Source organism: Pyrus communis, chromosome 5 (genome assembly GCF_963583255.1).
Source record: "Pyrus communis chromosome 5, drPyrComm1.1, whole genome shotgun sequence".
NCBI classification, from domain to species: domain Eukaryota; kingdom Viridiplantae; phylum Streptophyta; class Magnoliopsida; order Rosales; family Rosaceae; genus Pyrus; species Pyrus communis.
In genome coordinates, this window is record NC_084807.1 from 27575532 (window position 1) to 27595440 (window position 19909).

The following is a 19909-nucleotide window of genomic DNA, read 5'->3' on the forward strand; positions in this document are numbered from 1 at the left end:
ATAAAATTTCCTAAGCATGCAAATTAATCACAATCTCAATAAAAGAATATCACGGTCTGTCCTTCACAAGATATCTCATCTATTTGTTGGCATTCGTTTCAACATGTACGATGGATACCCAAAATATATAATCAAACAGTAAGGGATAATTAGACCTACAGAGATATAGGTATTAATTTTAGGTCTTATTAACATCATACTCGTTATTAAAGATCAACATGCAACCATCCAAGGCAACCATATGCAAGAGACAGAAGTTTGACAATGCACACATACATCATATACTTATGCAACTTAATCATGTTGTCATTGTCAGAAGCATGATTTAACGGTAATTCTTTCAACAATCAGTTGCTATCAACAATTAGTTGCTAATGTATTACACATACATTCAACATAGAAGGAAACCTTAATACATATGGTAAAACTTTAGTTCATTTTCATGTGTTAGGACGATACAAAAACAACTCCCACATACAATTAGAACACAATGCCTATGGAACAATTTAATGAGTATGTAGCCCAAAACTTTTTACTTTTATTCTCCCACTTGGGAAAACACTCCTTCACCAAAATTACTCATGAAATACATATTCAATAGGTACTAAATTATCAGAGAGTAGCAGGAAGTACGGTGCTGAAAAAACTTGCACCAGTGGTAACACATTGTCAAGAGCTACACTGAGTTTTGGAAGAGTTTGTACCCAAATGGAACAGGGGTGTGGAGTTCTACTGAAAACTCATGGCACACAGGGTCAAAACATATTATTACCATGAATCATTGAGTGAAAACTAGATGCAAACATATTTCAGGGGTCGGTATCTAGTATCATACCGAATGCAGTTTCTATGTCATGCTTCCAATAAAATTGATCCCCAAAACAGCAGAATCATTGGTACAGAAAACATACCCAAAAACTATGAATTTCGCCTTCTTCATCTGCTCCACTATATATTAATTTTCATTATTCATGCATGATTATGTTACACCTTTGGGCAAGAAACATAAACAGCCATAATTTGATAATAGATTATGTAACCTTATCGTATAACAGTCATGTAAAAGATTAAGAAAACAACCGAGATTTCAAGTCTTTGGACAAGAAAACAGTCAACTTAATTCTCTTAAAAATGTTATACCCATCTCAACCCATTCATACATTCCTCTCTTTGGAAAAGAATATTGACATGTTATGAATTTTTAAAACCATAATTTACATAATCCAATTCCTAAAGTCTTTTCACTTTGGTGAAAAAGATATGTACACAAGTCTGCATTGCGAAACCTCACTCATATATTTTTCTTGAAGAAGTAGAGGTTAATGTAGAAAATATTATCGTAGAAGACTTTATATTTATACAATTAACATTGATGTATTAATGTGTTAAGAATAAAAACATCAACCCTACATGCAACTTTTATTTATTTATTTATTTTTTTTCAGCCTAAGAACTAACGTTGATTCTCTATATGGTCGTGGTAGTGGATTTAATCTCTTCTAAAATCTATTAGGCTACCTCAACTGTACAATGACAGTTTGCTTACACCACCAAATCCTGTCATCCGTGAATATAATCATAATTGGGTTGATTTCATCTTTTTTCCGAACAGGACGACTTACTGAATTTGTAGTGCTGTCATCTTTGAGAATTTCAGTGAGCGTTTTCACGGTAGATGAACATTGCTGGTCACCAGCAGCAAGGCAAAGGACGGCCACACATTGAGCTATTGAATACAAAGCTTGCTTTGCAATCCCACCCAGCTGAGGAGATGGTTTAGCACTCAAAAGAAGAGAGTCTAGCAAGGCATCAAAACTTGTATTTGCAGAATACACCAAGGAAGCAAAAAAGTTTTGCAAAGCCTGCATTATTCAACAAAGTATGTTCTCAAACATGTGCAAAGTTTCAATATCATAACAAAACACCCGCTAGATAGAAATTTTTTACCGAAGGGGCTTGCCCCTGCAGCAATGAGCTTCTAATTAACGTTAGTGCTTGCAGAAGAACTTTGCTTCTAAGAGCCAAACCAACAACTGGGCTTGACCTGTCAGCCATCAAGGTGCAACAGAGTTCCAGGGCAAGGGCCGTCATATGCAAGTCCGAATCACTGTAAAGGGGTATTGAAAGGAAATTAGGGTTCAGAAACTAAACCACCCAGCTACTGATCAGACAATACTATGAATAGAACAAAAAGAAAAAAAGGTTGAAGCAGCAAAAGAACCTTATCAGTGTAGCAAGCTCTACAATAATAACTTCATAAGCTGCTGAACCAATTTTGTTGCCGTAAGCAATAATTAGGGAATTCAAGGTCCCCAATTTGGCCTGTCTTAAGGGCCGATTGGCCTGATTTCCACAAAGGCAAAGAATGTTAGAAAAAATTCCATACATGTTTGAGGGGTTCTAAAACAAATGTCATAAAAAATATTTGTACAAAGTATCAATTCAACATCAAATTAAGCAAATTACCGCACCTTCCTTAGGAATGCAGTCAACTCCACAATCAATTGCTCCAACACACAGGACAGATCTATTTTCAGTGGAGAAGCAGCAATGACGGAAAATGCCTGGAAGCAAAGCACTTAAGACCTTAAAAACTAAACACATAAACATTGAAATAGAGAGTCCCGTGTTTTTGCCTTGAGAAAAGAAAGCCCAAAAAAAAATGAACATGCGCAGAATCACAAAAGTGAGCAAAATAATTACCTTCACAGCTCAAAGTCGAGTGATCTCGTTTCCCATTCGATCAACAAGCACAGGAAGGCATACAGGTAACTCAACATCAAGGTTATCCCCGAATGTTGACACAACTAGACCCATGCAAGATATAGCACATTCCTTGACCTCCTGAATAAGAAATTCAGGTCACACTCGTAATACATGGGATGTGAAGCAGAGTTGGTCACAATCTCATCCTTTTTCTGTATAAGATCCCTCGGCTTGGGGTAATCCTCCACAACATTTGTAAGCTCTAGCTCCCTGACGAAATTCTGGGGTCGCATACCAGTATCGACAAAATTTTGAGAGTGATCATTCTGCTCTCCTCTGGATGGAGCTTTACCAGGAGGTCCACCACTTTTATGAGGAACCCACCCACCTTGATTTTTATCAGCCGGAGTTCCTGGTCCCATTGGTCCTGCAGGATTAAAACCAGGGCCACATATGTTTGGAGGAACTCCCCTTCCATGGCCAGATTGGTTAAAAAACATGGCAGGGTTTGTCAGAGTACCCCTGTTAGGAGGAAATCTTGGGCCTGATGATCCAGGAGGGACTGAGGAGAGACCAGGTGGGACACCTAACATATTCATGTCAACTCCCCGAGCCCCAGGCCACACGGTGGGAGAAAATGAAGGAATGAAGACACCATGGGACATCGGTGGACCTGGAACAGGTGACATGCTAGGTGTAAGTGGCTGCATAGGTCCAGGTGGTGGCATTCCAAGAGGGCCAAACGGCGATCCCATTATTGGAAGTGGGATTCCTACCGGTTGGCTATCTCTTCCAGTAAGCCTACCCCTTCCTCCTCTACCAACTCTCCCCACTTTCATCCCTTGCGAAACATTTCTATTGAAGGAACCTGGCTCCGCATTTCCATATGGAGGCTGTGAACTACCCCCCAGAACTTTGGCCACCAGTACCGTACCCAGGCATGGAACCTTTCTGTCCTCTTCCTTTGCCTCCATGGGCATCAGAGTCCTTCCTCCATGAATTCTGATCTCGCAAGGAGTTAATATCATCTGTATATCTTTCCTTTGAATCTTCCCTAGGTGGCCCGGATCCATACATCACTCCTTGTCCTGTCATCCTGCAGATATGCCAACTCTTCATCACTCGGTGCTGATTTCCCATCAGACTGCTGACCAGCTTCGGTCCTCCTAGCAAAGTAGGATACTGATTCTGCTCTTCCTTAATCTATAGGTGTAGTTTGGATCTCATTCACATCGTAACTTTCATTTAAAATTCCAAAATTTGATGAGGTCTTCACAGCTCCACCATATCTTCCATCTTTCCTATTACTAGACCAACCGTGAGGCCTTTCATTGTCAGTCCTCTCACGACCGCGTCGTGGCAGCTCTCACTCCCTACCATGATCATAATTGATGTCCCCATTTTTGGAACCTTCCTGGTCCTTACTCCTGCCAGTCCACTTATCATCTCTGCCTTTAGGTCGATCATTCCTATAACCATCTTTTTCCAGTTCCTTCCGCTTAAGATTAAAATTCCTGTCATAATCCATCTTAAAGTATTCCGAATCCTGATAACGCCTCCCATGTTGGTATTTGACAGTTTACTAACTCAATATCAAAATATGTGGGTGATAAGTTTACAAACTCTATCACACCTCTTTCACTTTGCACTCTCAAATAAAATTGGACAAAGAAAGAAATAGAGAAAGGAGGGAAGCAACAAGCTTTGGCAAAACACTTGGACTTTGATATATGAAAAGGTTTACAAATTGTTGGAATAAGAAAGCTTACAAGCTTCTTCACAATTGGAAGTGGGATTTGGATGGGATGATTTACAATGCTTGAGAACTTGGGTATTTATAGCAAACCAAATGATTAAACTAAGATTATTTATTACCACACAAAACACATTAATTGCACCTAATAATTTTTATTCAACCATACCTAACATTGCCTAACTTTCAATGCCTAACTTTGACATTGATTTTCAACAATAGCAACTTGTTTTGATTTGAATTTCCAACACACCTCCTCAAATCAAAACGCCTTCATTCCTAGCATTTCACGCAGTAGCCGGAATGTTTCAATTGGCAATGGCTTTGTGAAGATGTCTGCCACTTGTTCCTTGGTGTGACAGTAGATAAGTTCAATTGTCTTTTGCTTCACATGGTCCCTTAGAAAATGGAACCTAATATCAATGTGCTTGCTCCTTCCATGTTGAACAGGATTTTTTGCAAGTTTGATTGCAGACACGTTATCTACGTGAATCACAGTCGATTCCACTTGTGGATGACACACTAACTTCAACAGATTTCTTAACCAAATTGCCTCACACACGGTTGAGGCTACAACAACATACTCGGCTTCACATGATGACAAAGCAACAATTGATTGCTTCTTTGAAGTCCATGAGAAAGCTGTTGATCCTAGAAAAAACACATAGCCAGTTGTGCTTTTCCTTTCATCTTGGTCACCTCCCCAATCACTATCTGAATAACCAAATAATTTTGCATCTTCACCAAAATTATAAAATAGACCATAGTTTAGAGTACCTCTTATGTACCTCAAAATTCTCTTGGCGGCCAGCCAATGAGACTCCCTTGGTGTTTCCATGTATCGACTCACGAGTCCAACACCATAAACTATATCAGGTCTTGTGATTGTAAGGTACCTTAGGCTTCCAACGAGGCTTTTGTACACTGTTGAGTTTACAAACTCACCCTCTCCTCCTTTGGACAGCTTCAATCCAGTTGCGACTGGGGTATTGACAGTGTTGCACTTGTCCATATTGAACTTCTTCAATATGTCTCTCATGTACCTTTGTTGAGAGATGTAGATACCATCACTTTCTTGCTTCACTTCTATGCCAAGAAAGTATGACATTAATCCATTGTCAGTCATCTCAAATTCACTGAACATGGATTGCTTGAACTCATGGAACATTGCCTTATTGTTTCCTGTAAACAATAAATCATCTACATAGAGACAAATAATTAAGAACTCCCCTTTTTCACCATTCTTCATGTAAACTGAATGCTCGTATGGACATTTCTGAAATCCATTTTGGTGAAGGTAGTTGTCGATCCTTGAGTTCCAAGCTCGTGGTGCTTGCTTGAGGCCGTACAAAGCCTTCTTCAAACGATACACCTTATCTTCTTCTCCTTGTACTTGGAAGCCTTCCGGTTGTTCCACGTACACTTCTTCCTCAAGTACTCCATTAAGGAAGGCTGACTTGACATCTAGTTGATAAATTTTCCATTTATGATGTGCGGCAAGAGAGATTAACAATCTTACCGTGTCAAGTCTCGCAACTGGAGCATAGACTTCATCATAGTCCACTCCATACTTCTGTTTGTAGCCCTTTGCTACAAGCCTTGATTTGTATCGATCCACACTCCCATCTGCAGTGCGTTTGATCTTGTAAACCCACTTGACACCAATAGCCTTCTGATTTGGTGGGAGCTTTGTCAGCTCCCAAGTGTCATTCTTCTCGATGGCATGGATCTCTTCTTCCATGGCTTTCTTCCAACAATCTTCTTCCACAGCTTCATTGAATGAGAAAGGCTCGTGGTCTGCATACAAGCAGAAAAGGTTGGTTTCTTCTTCTTCTTCTTGTCCATAAATCTCTGTGAGACTCCTTAACCTCACTGGAGTTGAGGAGCTGCTTTCCTCACTAGATGTAGGACCACTCCTTGCAATTCTGTGCACTGGAGTTGTTGTGATTGTTTGAGCCGGCTGTTGCTCAATCGGTGGTACAACTTCTGGTTCTTCAAAATCAGTGGAGACGATCTTCTCTTTACTGACTTCTTTGTTGTTCCACGTCTATGTCTCTTCCTCACTGAAGATGACATCTCTACTAACCACTAGTTTGCCAGTTAGTGGGTTGTAAAGCTTGTATGCCTTGGACTCTTCACTATAGCCCACAAACACACACTTCTCACCTCTATCATCAAGTTTCCTCCTCTTGGCTTCTGGAACTTGAGCATATGCAACACACCCAAAAATTCTTAGGTGTGTAACATTCGGCTTGTATCCACTCCAAGCCTCTTGTGGTGTCATCCTCTTGACACTCTTTGTTGGACATCGATTCAACAAATAAATCGAACAAGCTACAGCTTCTGCCCATAACTCTTTTGGCAAATTCTTCTCCTTAAGCATGGACCTTGTCATGTCAAGGATGGTTCGATTCTTTCTTTCGACTATCCCATTTTGCTGTGGGGTATAGGCAGCAGTAAGTTGATGCCTAATTCCTTGCTCCTTGCAGTATGCTTGGAAAGCATTGGAGGTGTACTCTCCACCTCTATCTGATCTCACAGCCACAAGCTTGTGGTTACTTTCTGCCTCTGTGAGTGCCTTGAACTCCTTGAAAATTTTTAGGGCAGCTGACTTCTCCTTGAGAAAATAGACCCAAGTCTTTCTACTGAAATCATCAATGAAGGTAATAAAATACATATTACCTCCATAAGACATGGGATCCAATCGACCACATATATCTGTGTGCACCAACTGCAGTGGTGCCTTTGCTCTCCATGTATCACCAACAGGGAACGATAGTCGTGCTTGCTTACCAAGCACACAACCTTCACATACTTGGCGTGTGGCTTCAATCTGGGGTAGACCACGAACCATTCCTCCACTTGACAGCAACTTTAGGCCATTGAAATTAAGATGGCCAAATCGAAGATGCCATTTCCATGACTCATCTTCCATTACACCGATGTTGCAGCTTCCAATCTTTGTGTTCAAATTCAACGGAAACATCCGGTTCTTTGACATTCGAACACGTGCAATAAGCTTTCTCCTTGCATTCCTGAGAGTGAGAAGCATGTTCTCCATATGTATAATGTACCCTTTCTGGAGCAGTTGACCAATGCTCAGAATGTTGCTCTTCATACCTGGTATGTAGTAGGTATCGGAGATGTATTCTTCTCTTCCATCCTTCTGGATGATCTTGATCTTCCCTTTGCCTTCAACTGGCAACTTTGAGGAGTCACCAAGACTTACAGATCCATAGGCCCCTTTTTTGAGTTCGGCAAAAAACTCATTCTTTCCACACATGTGATTGCTTGCACCAGAGTCCAAATACCAAACATCTTGTTGGCTACTGGAATCATGGTGTGCTAGTAAGACTGTAAGTTCTTCATCAGTATTTCCACTTGATTCTGCCATGTTGACATGCTCACCATTTTTATGTGAACATTCATTGGCATAATGTCCATATTGCTTACAGTTGTGACACTGGATATGCGCCTTTCCTCGAGTAGATCTCCACTCCTGAGACTGACCTTGATTTTGTGCATAGCCTCGACCTCTTCCTCGGGCTCGTCCTCGGCTACGGTTGGATGAGCTCCCACGACGTGAGTTCCACTGCCCACGACCTTTATTTGGTTTGTCAATATTCAACTTTGACTCCAAAGCTTGCTCTAGCGTTGTGGGGCTTGCATTCTTCTGAATGCGTTGCTCGTGAACTAGGAGGGATCCTAGTAGCTCTTCTGCGCTCATCACCTCCAAATCCTTGGATTCCTCAATGGCAGTCACCACATGCTCAAACTTAGATGTGAGTGACCGGAGTATCTTCTCCACAACTCGTACTTCATCGAGTCTCTCGCCATTTCTCCTCATCTGATTTACTATCACAATGAGCCTTGAGTGATAGTCGGAGATACTCTCCCCTTCATTCATATGAGCAGTTTCAAAATCTGCTCGAAGTGATTGTAACCTCACTTTCTTGACTCGATCTACTCCTTTGTAGATTGTACTGAGTGTATCCCATACTTGCTTGCTCGTTGTTGCTTCTGCAACCTTCTCGAACGTTGAATCTTCCAAACCCTGGTATAGAAGATACATCGCCTTTTGGTCCTTCTTTCGTAAGTCCTTGAGAGTGTTCCTTTGATCCGCAGTATATACGGCTTCTTGCTCGGCAGTGGGTACAACATACCCACTACTGACAACTTCCCATAGCTCCTGTGATCCAAACAATGCTTTGAATTGGATGCACCATCTTTCATAATTTTCTTTCTTCAATGTGGGAACTTGGAGTTGCACTAAGTTGGACGCCATAACTGCTGCACCTGCCAGAATGGTATTCTGGCTCTGATACCAATTGTTAGTATTTGACAGTTTACTAACTCAATACCAAAATATGTGGGTGATAAGTTTACAAACTCTATCACACCTCTTTCACTTTGCACTCTCAAATAAAATTGGACAAAGAAAGAAATAGAGAAAGGAGGGAAGCAAAAGCTTTGGCAAAACACTTGGACTTTGATATATGAAAAGGTTTACAAATTGTTGGAATAAAAAAGCTTACAAGCTTCTTCACAATTGGAAGTGGGATTTGGATGGGATGATTTACAATGCTTGAGAACTTGGGTATTTATAGCAAACCAAATGATTAAACTAAAATTATTTATTACCACACAAAACACATTAATTGCACCTAATAATTTTTATTCAACCATACCTAACATTGCCTAACTTTCAATGCCTAACTTTGACATTGATTTTCAACAATAGCAACTTGTTTTGATTTGAATTTCCAACATCCCACTCCTATCAGATGTCCTCAACCTGGTGGTACTTCCTACTTCTCTAGGACCCTTGTCTTTCGTCCCCCCATTTGTTTCTTCATCTGCATTCAAAGACCTCTCCTTGCTTTCAGCAACATCCCGACCAGTTGGAGTTCTCTGCTGTCTATGCCCTTCAGTTTTCTCCCTGCCTGATCTATCTTCACAGGTGGCAGGACTATCCCTGTTGTCTTCTTCCAGTGTTTCTGTCCTGCTTTTGCTCTTACTCTTTTGCACATCAGGTTTTCTCTCTTCCCTGTTAGATTTGGTAGGCCTATCACTGTTTGAATCCACACCACGGATTCTCCTGTCACTGGGTTCATTTCTCGCAGAGACACTCTTCTCTTTAGAACTCTCATACTTAGGATCAGAAGGCATACTGCTTCTTGAATCAGATTTTTCATAATGACTTTCTTCTGCCTTTCTCCCAACTTCTGATTCATCCCATCTTCTTCTTGAGGTTTTCACCTGTTCAGAAGAACCATGCGTCCTCTCGCCCCGCTTTCCTTGCTCTCTGAATGCCTGGAATCTCTACCAAGTGTCTTTTCGGGCTCTTCTTCATGGGGTTTTCCTCTTTACTCCTACTTTCACTCTGAGTATCCTCATGATGTGTAAGCTTTGAGCTCGTTTTCCTTCTATCACCTTCTTCAGCTCGAATTGACCCTCTACTTCCCGACTTATCTCCGCCATCTTGCCTGTTCTCTAATCCGCCGTCCTGATACCAACTGCTGAACTTTTCTAAACTGCTCTCTTGTTTTGCTTCATCTTCTTAGAACGCGACTCTTTCCTTGAGTCATAATCATCTTCATCACTATCTACAATGCTAGAGCCGCCTGATCTCTTTCGGCTCTCACTTCTGTCCCCATAACTTCTCCTTCTTCCACCGCTCTCTATTCCTCCCGTGTCTTATGCATTGCCAGACTTTATTCATCGGCTTGACCTGTGCTCCCTCTTATCACTGCCCTCCCACTCTTCATCGTCTCCAGCCTTATCACTCCTCAAATCTGAGCTATCCGCCAACTCTCGTTTCACATGACTTCAACTACGTTCGGGAGAATCCATCAAAACCCTAAAGCCTTCAAACTAACAAACATAATAATTATTACTATTATTTCTGATTTGCCTGATGTGCTTACATCAGGAGCAGATACTGGAAAGCCTAGTAACGAAATGATCCTGGATCCAGTCCAGATGTAAAACACAAAATCAACACAAGTCAACGAATCCACTTAAAAATAAGAGAGCTATAAACAAATCACAATTAACCCCGAACCCAATTCGATTGACTTAACCAACAATCAAACTGAATTACCAAAAATCCAATTCAAGCTTTTTTCTTTTGCAATAAGAGAGTGCTTCACACACAATTTCAACCAAAACCCTAAAAGAAAAACAACTAAACCAATTCATTTTTTCATATTAGTGCTAGTAATTGCACATAAACACACTAACAACACAATTAAGAAAAAATTGCAAGCTAATCCACCTAAAACCCTAAATTCGCAGGGGTTTGACGTTGACATTGCAATCCAATCCCACACATGCCCCAAATACCAAATACAGTAGAAACTAGGGTTTCAGAATCTCAAATTTTGTAAAATTTGAATCGGACTTACCCGAGAAAGAATCCGCCGTTGATAGGATCACAAATCTCAGGACCCTATTCAACCTGCAAGCAGTAATAGAAATGGCTATGGAAGAAGAGGAAGTAGAAGCAAAGCTGCTTTTGTATTTATATTCTTTATATCAAAATAACCACTGGACAAAGACATTACACTCACAACTCTACTTGTAATAGTTGATAAGAGAATCATCTGAGTCTCAGCCGCGTTCCAATTTGCTTGGGTTATTGCTTAAAGAGAGTAGTGAAGAAGAATCAATAGGAAGCGCCGTCTTTAGGAACAAGGGTTTAACGACGGAGGAACTGGTGGATGAGTGCAAGACCTTCTTCTTTGGTGGTCATGACACAACAGCATTGGCAATCACATGGTCGATGCTACTTCTGGCTATGCATCCGGAGTGGCAAAACCAATTGAGACAAGATATTAGGGAAGTGATTGGAGATATTGAAGTTGACGTGGACAGGCTTGCTGGACTAAAGAAGGTATTCCATAACTAATTAATTAACGATTAATTATATCGAATCAATTGTTTACATGCATGCATCAATGCATCAGTACTTGCTAGTTGTGTCATGTACCAGAGCTCTACGGTGCGTGTATGCATGCGAGTCTCTGGTGTAAAGACTAGGGACCATCTATGAAATATACTAATAAAAACTAGACAATTATTAGGCAAAGATATTAAATGCAAAATGAGATGGGTAGAACACTCATCGTTGGCTAATAACTTCGGAAAAAGTAGAGGTTTCATTATAAAATCAACTAAAAATATGGGAAGTAACCTAATTTACTTCTAAGCTTATACAAGGTCTTCCATTAAGGTGATATTAGGGTGATATTCATTCTCAACACACTCAAGCCTAGAATGTGAACAACACAAATCGGGTAATGTGGGGCACGTGTGCATGGCAGTTGAGCTTCATGCACGGAACAACTTGCTCCAATACCATAAGAAAAATTGAAGTTCGACCATATAACCAATTGGCAATATGGAACTACCCCAACTTACCTATAAGCTCATGCAAAATTCCTTCCCACATCAATATAGGATTCATTCTCAACAACTTCATTAGCTGCTGATATGCCTTTACTCTGAACCATTACCTACTGATACGCCTTTTACTCACCTTTTTCTGCACAACTAGTGTCGACAGCTATTTTGAGTTTTCTCCTCGTATAGTGATAGAGTTGAAGTAACCCAAGACAATTTTTGCTCCCTCTTTTATTTTCTTTCCGATTTGATTCAATAAAATCGCTTCTATCTGTTTATTTATCGTGTAATTAACTTGCAGTTGGGATGGGTGAAAAGTGAGGTACTTAGACTGTATCCCTCAGCACCAAATTCCCAACGGCAAGCAAGAGGAAACATCCGAGTGAATGATGACCTAACAGACCCCATTGGAACCAACATATATGTGGATCGACATAGTCGGCATGATCCACGACCCAGCCCTATGGGGCGACGACGTCAACAAGTTCAAGCCAGAGAGGTTCAAGGACGGCATCCATGGAGGTTGCAAGCACAAGATGGGGTACTTATCTTTTGGGTTTGGAGGAAGAATGTGCACTGGTCGAAATTTAACCTTTTGGAGATGAAGGTTGTCCTAACCCTAATTCTATCTAGGTTTTCTTTTACCATCTCTCCGACATATTGCCATTCTCCTTGTATTATGCTGACAATGAGGCCTTCCTATGGATTGCCAATAGTATTTCAGCCGCTTTAATCTCTTTGGAGATGAAGATTGTGCTAACCCTAATTCTGTCAGTATTTTTATTAAGAAATAAAGTAATAAACCAAGGATTTTCAGTTATTAGTGTTTCAAGTCAAGCCCTATTGATTAAATAATCGTTTGTGGTTACAGTCATCCTCCATATCCACAATAATGCTATTCTTACCACAATTTTATACCACATTTATTTACCATCTTAGGTGCCAAATGAGTTAGACAGTCATATCATCTAAATTAATTAGCATTTAATCAAAATGTTAAACAATAATTAATAAAAATATTGTTAATTAAATGATGATTGTGGTATATAAGGAGTCTCATTCTTCCACCTAAGATTATTTAAGTATTTTAATTAATAAAAAGACTGAAATTAAATGATGTAGCTTAATCAACTCATTTGCCACCTAAGATGGTAAATAAATGTGGTATAAAATTGTGGTAAGAATAGCATTATTGCCATATCCATGGTTTTCTTCCCTCTCCTTTTCCGACCCTTCCCACCTGGTTCCAACAGTCCTCGACTCCATATATTTTTGGATCTGCACCGACTGACCATCAACGCGTTTTGATGCTATACTCTTGATCGATTTTCAATTTCAAAGACTATCTTGATGGTGTGGGTCAATTTCAAGGACCATTTGTAATAAAAATCCTATTCTAAAATAGCCATATTATACTTTTCTTGGTTTTACCTTTTTATACTACAAACAATTGCATAAAAACTTATATTTTTATTTTAGAAATGGAAAACCACCATGTCTTCAACTTAACCAACTAGTAAAAGGTCTCCGCGATATTAGTAGTGAATCTTTCTTATATATAAATTGTATATTATTTTGTTATATCTATGACGCAAAGCTCTATTCTCTAACAACACCAAAAATGATTTCTTTGAAACGTACATTTTGCTCATAGTTGCTTCCGATTCCAGTGTCGAATCAGAGGCCGCTTTGGATGTTTCGTAATCCTGGCCTGCCATTGCAGCGGCTAGGTATGAGGATTTTTTGTGTGATAACTAGCTAAGGCATGCAAATTGGGGTTTTAGTATTCGTTTGAGTGTATAGGCAGGTTGGGTGAATGTTTTGGTAGTTTGAAGAGCCGAAGATTTATTTATACGAGTCTACTCCTGATTTCGTTGGGAAAACTATCTTGCTTAACCCTTACTTTTTCCATGACTCTATTTTCCTTTTTTTTTCTTCCACCTTTTATTTTATGTTCCTGCTTTGACTAGAAACAATAACGGATTATATTATATAGTCCCCTTTACATGCTGGTATGTATAGGTTGCTAGATGAGCTGGGCAATCGATGGAGGAGTTATTTGGAGAAGGTGGAAGGTGGAAACTGAAGGCGATTCTGCTTTGGTTGTTGCGGCAGTCAGCAAAGACTAGTTGATACATTTATTCTTGGTCCAATTAAAACGACAGCTGATTCGTGTCGGACTGATCAACCGACCAATTGCCCGTCGGTATCTCGTGTGTGTGTGTGTGTGGGTACGTACCATTCTTGAAACGTTGGGGTTGTTGTTGTTAGAAAAATATGGTCTAATTGCTATATTAAATCACATAGAAAACTAAGAAATAATTCATGCAATTATATATCAAAATTAATGCATGCACATGAGTAATCAATGTTGAATGAACATGACATAATGGATTAAAAAAACTTGGAAATATGGTCGAGGTAAGTGTTGGACACTTTATCCTTAACACAAGTTTATGTCCCATTATGGTGCTCATGGTTAATCGGCGCATGTCTCCCAAGATACAACGACCACATCCTTATAATAATAGCACTCCAAATCACAAGGCTCCATGTACCACAATTGTGTTGAAAACCCTCTCAAATGGACTCAATGAGACTCTCTAATATTTAGTGCATTCTATGTATAATTATTTAAAACAAATGAAAGGTTTTTTTTGTGATTATAGGGGACTTCCCTATTTATAGAATGTGAAATACCTCTTTGGAAAGCATGTGACTATTTGTAAAGAGTCAAAAGTTGCAACTCTTTATTTGAGTAGACACATCTTTTTACCAAATGGATCCACTTCTAATTTCCATTCAATTAATAAATTTAATATAATAATATTATTATTAAATTTTCCAACAATTCCCTACATGAATGGAAATTGACTCAATACCAACCAAATGACAATGTAGACACTAGAGAGAGAATTCAGTAGGAAAAGTACTGCATTGGGATATGTGGCTTTTGTCTTTGAACCTTCTGTACTGATTACTATTGGATTCACTTGGCTAATCAGTGAACGCGATGTCTTGAACTGCTCAACCATTTGTGTAAACCAAGACAATAGTAATCATACAATACCCTTTTAGACACCCCGTGGTTGCTCGGTTGTGTTCATTTTGGCCCTGAATAATTCTTGGTTTCTCATTAATGCTTTTAGAGAACTAAGCCCTGCAATATCCCACTTGTTATTTCCAAGTATATGAATCATTAAAATCAAAGCTTATCCTAAATATGCTGCAAATAACACTGTTTCATCATAAGATATGGTAGGAGATTATCTTCGCAGCGCTCCCATTGAATCATCCACAATTCGGTTGTCCCTTTGAACCTAGATCTTGGGATCTCCAATCAGCTAGGTTGGGTTGCCATTATGGAAATTTTTAAGACGTAGGCTTTCACCCATTCCCCTCGATGATACAACTTACTCTCTAGTCAAACCTTTAAAAATTGGTACCACTAGGTTGACTACTCATTCTATGGCCATTACAAACTTTATATCCATGCATGGAAATTATTTCCTTTGAGAGTAGTTGTTTTCCAATGTTAAGTTTTTCAAACATATATTGGGACTTACTAAGTAATTTGCCTATGCTTGGGTAAACTCCCCCCACATTTAAGGTATTTATTATTGAAAAGCCTATAACCCTTCAATACCTTAAAAATACCATTAATTGCAAGAGATAATCTTTATCTCTTTCTAGAAGCAAATTACTTTTTCATTCTACTTAAATTGACATATAATCCAAAGATAACTATGTCACTCCCCCACAATTCACTCACTTTGTGGTTGCTTTTTAATGCTATTAATAATTCACTTTCATACTTTAAGAAGTAAGAACATGTGATAGATAAGTTCTCCGTCTATCTTCACTTGCCAAGCCTTTTAGCCTCATCAGCCCTTCTAATTAGGAAAACTTGGCACTTTATTTAGAGGCACCTTCATGGTTCTTAGCACTTTAAACTCTCCAAGTTCTCATGGCTATTGCCTTGTAGACACATTTCAAATACGTTTGTAGTGTACGTAATACAGATTAGTCCTAAAAGGGACAAATGCATTTCTACACTTACTCAAATACTTTTAGTGTCCACAACATCGCTCACTTCTTTTAAATTTGGACGACTGTACAAATGAATGAATCATGTCCATATAACCTTTTAAAATATATGGAAAGATACAAGAATAAACCATCACACTATCGTGGAGAAAAGCTTGATGCAATTCTTCAACGTTTTGTATTATTTCACTATTTGTACCACGTTAGAAGAATGAATGAGTGAAGTTTGATAGCATACCAAACCTAGCAATTCTTACAGTACATGAATTTGCATCAGCATGTCGAGACACCACAGTCCCGTAATATGCTCTTATTCCAAAACTTCGCGACATAATTTCCCAAATTCCCATGGGAACATGTATATGGAATTGTCAAACAGTTGCATCTCCTCAGACAATCTTTGGTCTTTGATTGAAATGTCAAACTTTTTTACTGGAAAATACAATATTTCCAGATTCTGCAAACCAATTCTTCTGTGTCAAAATGGTTCATCCATTGTTGAACCAGAATTTGTTCATCCATCTACTTCTAATCAAGAGGTCTCGTTATCAAATGGTGCGATGGGTTATACCTTGGCCAACCTAAACAAAAATTGTACTAGCCACAAAAAAACCTTCTGAGACTTCTAATCTGATATTGCAATTGTTCCTTAAATCTATGTGCTTCCTTCGCAAATGCTTCTGATTTCTTCAACAACAAATCAATATATATCACCTTCTTCAGTTCACAAGTACTAAAAACACTTTGCGCAACGCGGATCCTTCGTCGCGCAAAGTTAAAAAACGTCGCACAAAAATTAGCCCAACAAACTTTCGTTGCAACAAGGCAGTGAAAGTTGGGTTTACATGACGCAATGTTCTAAAAATTGGCCTAGGCGCTGGGCGGAGGAGCTCTAACTCAATTTAGACCAAAACGTTCAGTTAGGCGAGGTGGACTTAAGCAGTTGCCTAGGCGCTTGCTAGGCGTCTGAGGCGGGCTAGGCGGCAGTCTAGGCGGTTTGAATCTCGTTGCAAATCCTAAACTTGCTGCAATTTTCGCAACGAATCTATAACTTCCAATCTCATACGTAGAAGCAGAGCCACGACAAATTTCTACAGCTTGTCTGTGTGAAGATGAGGGAAGAGAAAGTGCGAAAAGAGAGAGAGAGAGAGATTACCGGCGAATTTATGCAACTCGTCTCTGTGAAAATGAGGGAAGAGAGTGCGAAAAGAGAGAGAAAGAGACAATTAAACATTTCAATTTGTGGTCTGTTCTGCAGCTCATCTGTGAAGATGAGGGAAGAGAGAGAGAGAGAGATTGAAAGTCTGAAACATTTCAATATGTGAGGGTGAGGACTGGGATCTCAAATCAAGGAAAATTTGCCAGGGCTCTGCTGCTACGTACGAGATCGAAAGTTGTAGATCCGTTGCGAAAATTGCAACAAGTTTGGGATTTGCAGCGAGATTTAAACCGCCTAGATTGCCGCCTAGCCCATCTCAGACGCCTAGGTGGCCGCCTAACTGAACATTTTGGTCTAAATCGGGCCGGAGCTCCTCCGCCCAGCGCCTAGGCGGCTGCCTAGGCCGATTTTTAGAACACTGGTTTTAATTATCAAAACCATGGACGCTGATGGTTTTGATGGACTGGGATCTCAAATATATATTTTATATTGAAACCATGGACCCAAGGTGGTGGACGGGTGAGGTGCTAATGGTTTTAATAATGAAGACCACCCACTATGTGGGTTTTTTATATTTTTAAAAGTTTGGGATATATATATATATATATGTTATATAAATTATTTAGATAATATTTTGTTTTTTTTATCCTAGGCAAGCATATTATATATGTACATAAAACATTCACATATGTATGTTCTTCTATAAGAAATAACATATTAGTCAATAATTATTTACATTTGATATAGTAAATTTAATTAGTTCATAAAATATATAAGAAATTTACCTAAATCCGCCTAAGCCGTCTAGGCGCCCGCCTAGATCCTGCCTAGCCGTCTAGGCGCTAGGCACTAACCCGCCACCAGACTAACGCCTATCGACTTTTAGAACCTTGGAGCGACGAAGAAGTAACCTATGTCGCACAAGGTGGTTTTGCGCGACACAGGATCTATGTCACGCAAAGCGCGACGGAGCAAATTTCGTCGCACAAATTTCGTCGCACAAATTTCTGTCGCGCAGACATGTTTTTATACTAGTGGTTGTACCTTTTCCTCAACCCACAAGCTTGCGACAGCGGCAGCTGCCTGCTTTGCCTTCTCCTCTTCTCGCTGCCTCTTCTCTTCCTTCTGCATTTTCTCCAACTCCCACTTGCGTTGCATGTCCTCTTCCTTCCGCATGTTCTCCAACTCCTTGCGTGCGCTGTAAGCATCCCACAAAACAAAAACAATCAAACACATAATATAATTTGGCTATAGAATACAAAGAGCATATGGATTAACAAAAAATTTATAAAACAAAGTAATATGGAGGACGACGGAAATAAAGGTCCTTTGCCATTCACTCTCCGGAACCCTAAAACCACTCAATTCAAACGATTTGTTTTTTTTTTTTTTTTTTTCTATTTTAACAGGGAACAAGTTCCTTAAAACACACTTTTCGCTCGTGGTGCCTTTTGATTCCAGTGTCAAAGTTTTGGCACACATTTTTGTGGGGTTTAAACTGTTATGTATTTCAATGATCAAATTGTTTATCTTTTATGTTTTATCTCAAAAATCATGTTTATATAATAAAAAATCACCTAAATTCAAAATCATATAACCGTTAGATTAAAATTAGTGTTTATTTGTAAAACCGTATTCGTCCATTTGCTTCACTACTAATGAATGTCATAATGTTTGTGGATTTGTCTAATTTTTTGCAAGGATTGTCTATGAATAATGTGCTAAAATATAGACAATTTAGATCTTTAAAACACATTAGGAAGTGAATCCTTGAAACTAAGTGTCAAAATGTGTATCAAAACATGCGTTAGAACGCTTGGAGTTGTAATTGATATATGCTTACTAATTAAAATAAGAATTTTGTTTGAGTAAATTTTTGTGGGCGTCATGTTTGCACATGGCCAAAATATTTAGTCCAATCATTTTGAAATGAATATAATCGCTGTAAACGTTTTTCACCAGCTAGATAGAGCCAAAGATTAAATTTATTTTCTTAAGGATCTCTCGCGACGGTAGTCCATGTTAATTTTTATATATATATTTTTTTAAGGTTTGTTTTTATTGTTCAAGTTCATTTCTGGCCAACGTTAGTACAAGTTGTTATTCAGAGTTAAGGAGATAATTTTCTGCTGTGAATTATGTCATGGGATGACGAATAAATTGACATTAAACTCACTATTTATAAAAGTCGAACTTAAAATCTCTCACTTATAAATAAATAGAAATAACACTAAAGTAACTCATTCACAAATCGTAAAAACTCAAATTGACATGGATGTGGGCATAGAGGGACATGTGATCATACTTGTCAATGCAAACTTCCGCCTTCCCTTGATTGACGAAACTGCACCTACAAAACAATCAACACATTTGATTAAAGACCAAAAGCCTCACACGCCCACTATGAGAGGGGGGTTTGGTCAAAGGAACTCCGATGCTTAGTCATAAACTTTAAGAGAATGAGTGTTTAGTTTTTATGTATAGCAAAATGGGCATGGGTGTTTTGAGTAGTCGTGGTTCTTTGCCTGCTCTATCTCAGATGCACGTGGTGAAAGAGAATGCTCACTGCTCATTTAATAAGAGCAGTCTTGTCTTTATTGGGAAGTAATCTACGTGTCAACTCCATAATTTTTTAGATTATTTTTTACTCCACAATACTCATTCGCAATTTAACGTTTTTCTTTTTCGGAATGTTAGATGTTTTACCCGCATTTTAATGTTACAAACTTTAGGGTTTATTTAAAGTCTGTGCACAGTGATCAGTAACAATAATTAGTTTTCTAGAACTACTTATGCATTTGTATCAAAATCTTAAACTCTAATGTGAAAAGGTACTAGAC

At 39.0% G+C, this 19909-nt stretch overlaps 2 pseudogenes; one reads left to right on the forward strand and one right to left on the reverse strand.

Moving 5' to 3' along the window:
• Positions 1-1294: 1294 nt before the first annotated feature.
• Positions 1295-10763, reverse strand: LOC137734881 (N6-adenosine-methyltransferase non-catalytic subunit MTB-like; annotated as a pseudogene).
• A 174-nt stretch (positions 10764-10937) lies between these two features.
• LOC137734535 (cytochrome P450 734A6-like) lies at positions 10938-12596 on the forward strand (annotated as a pseudogene).
• The last annotated feature ends 7313 nt before the right edge of the window (positions 12597-19909 follow it).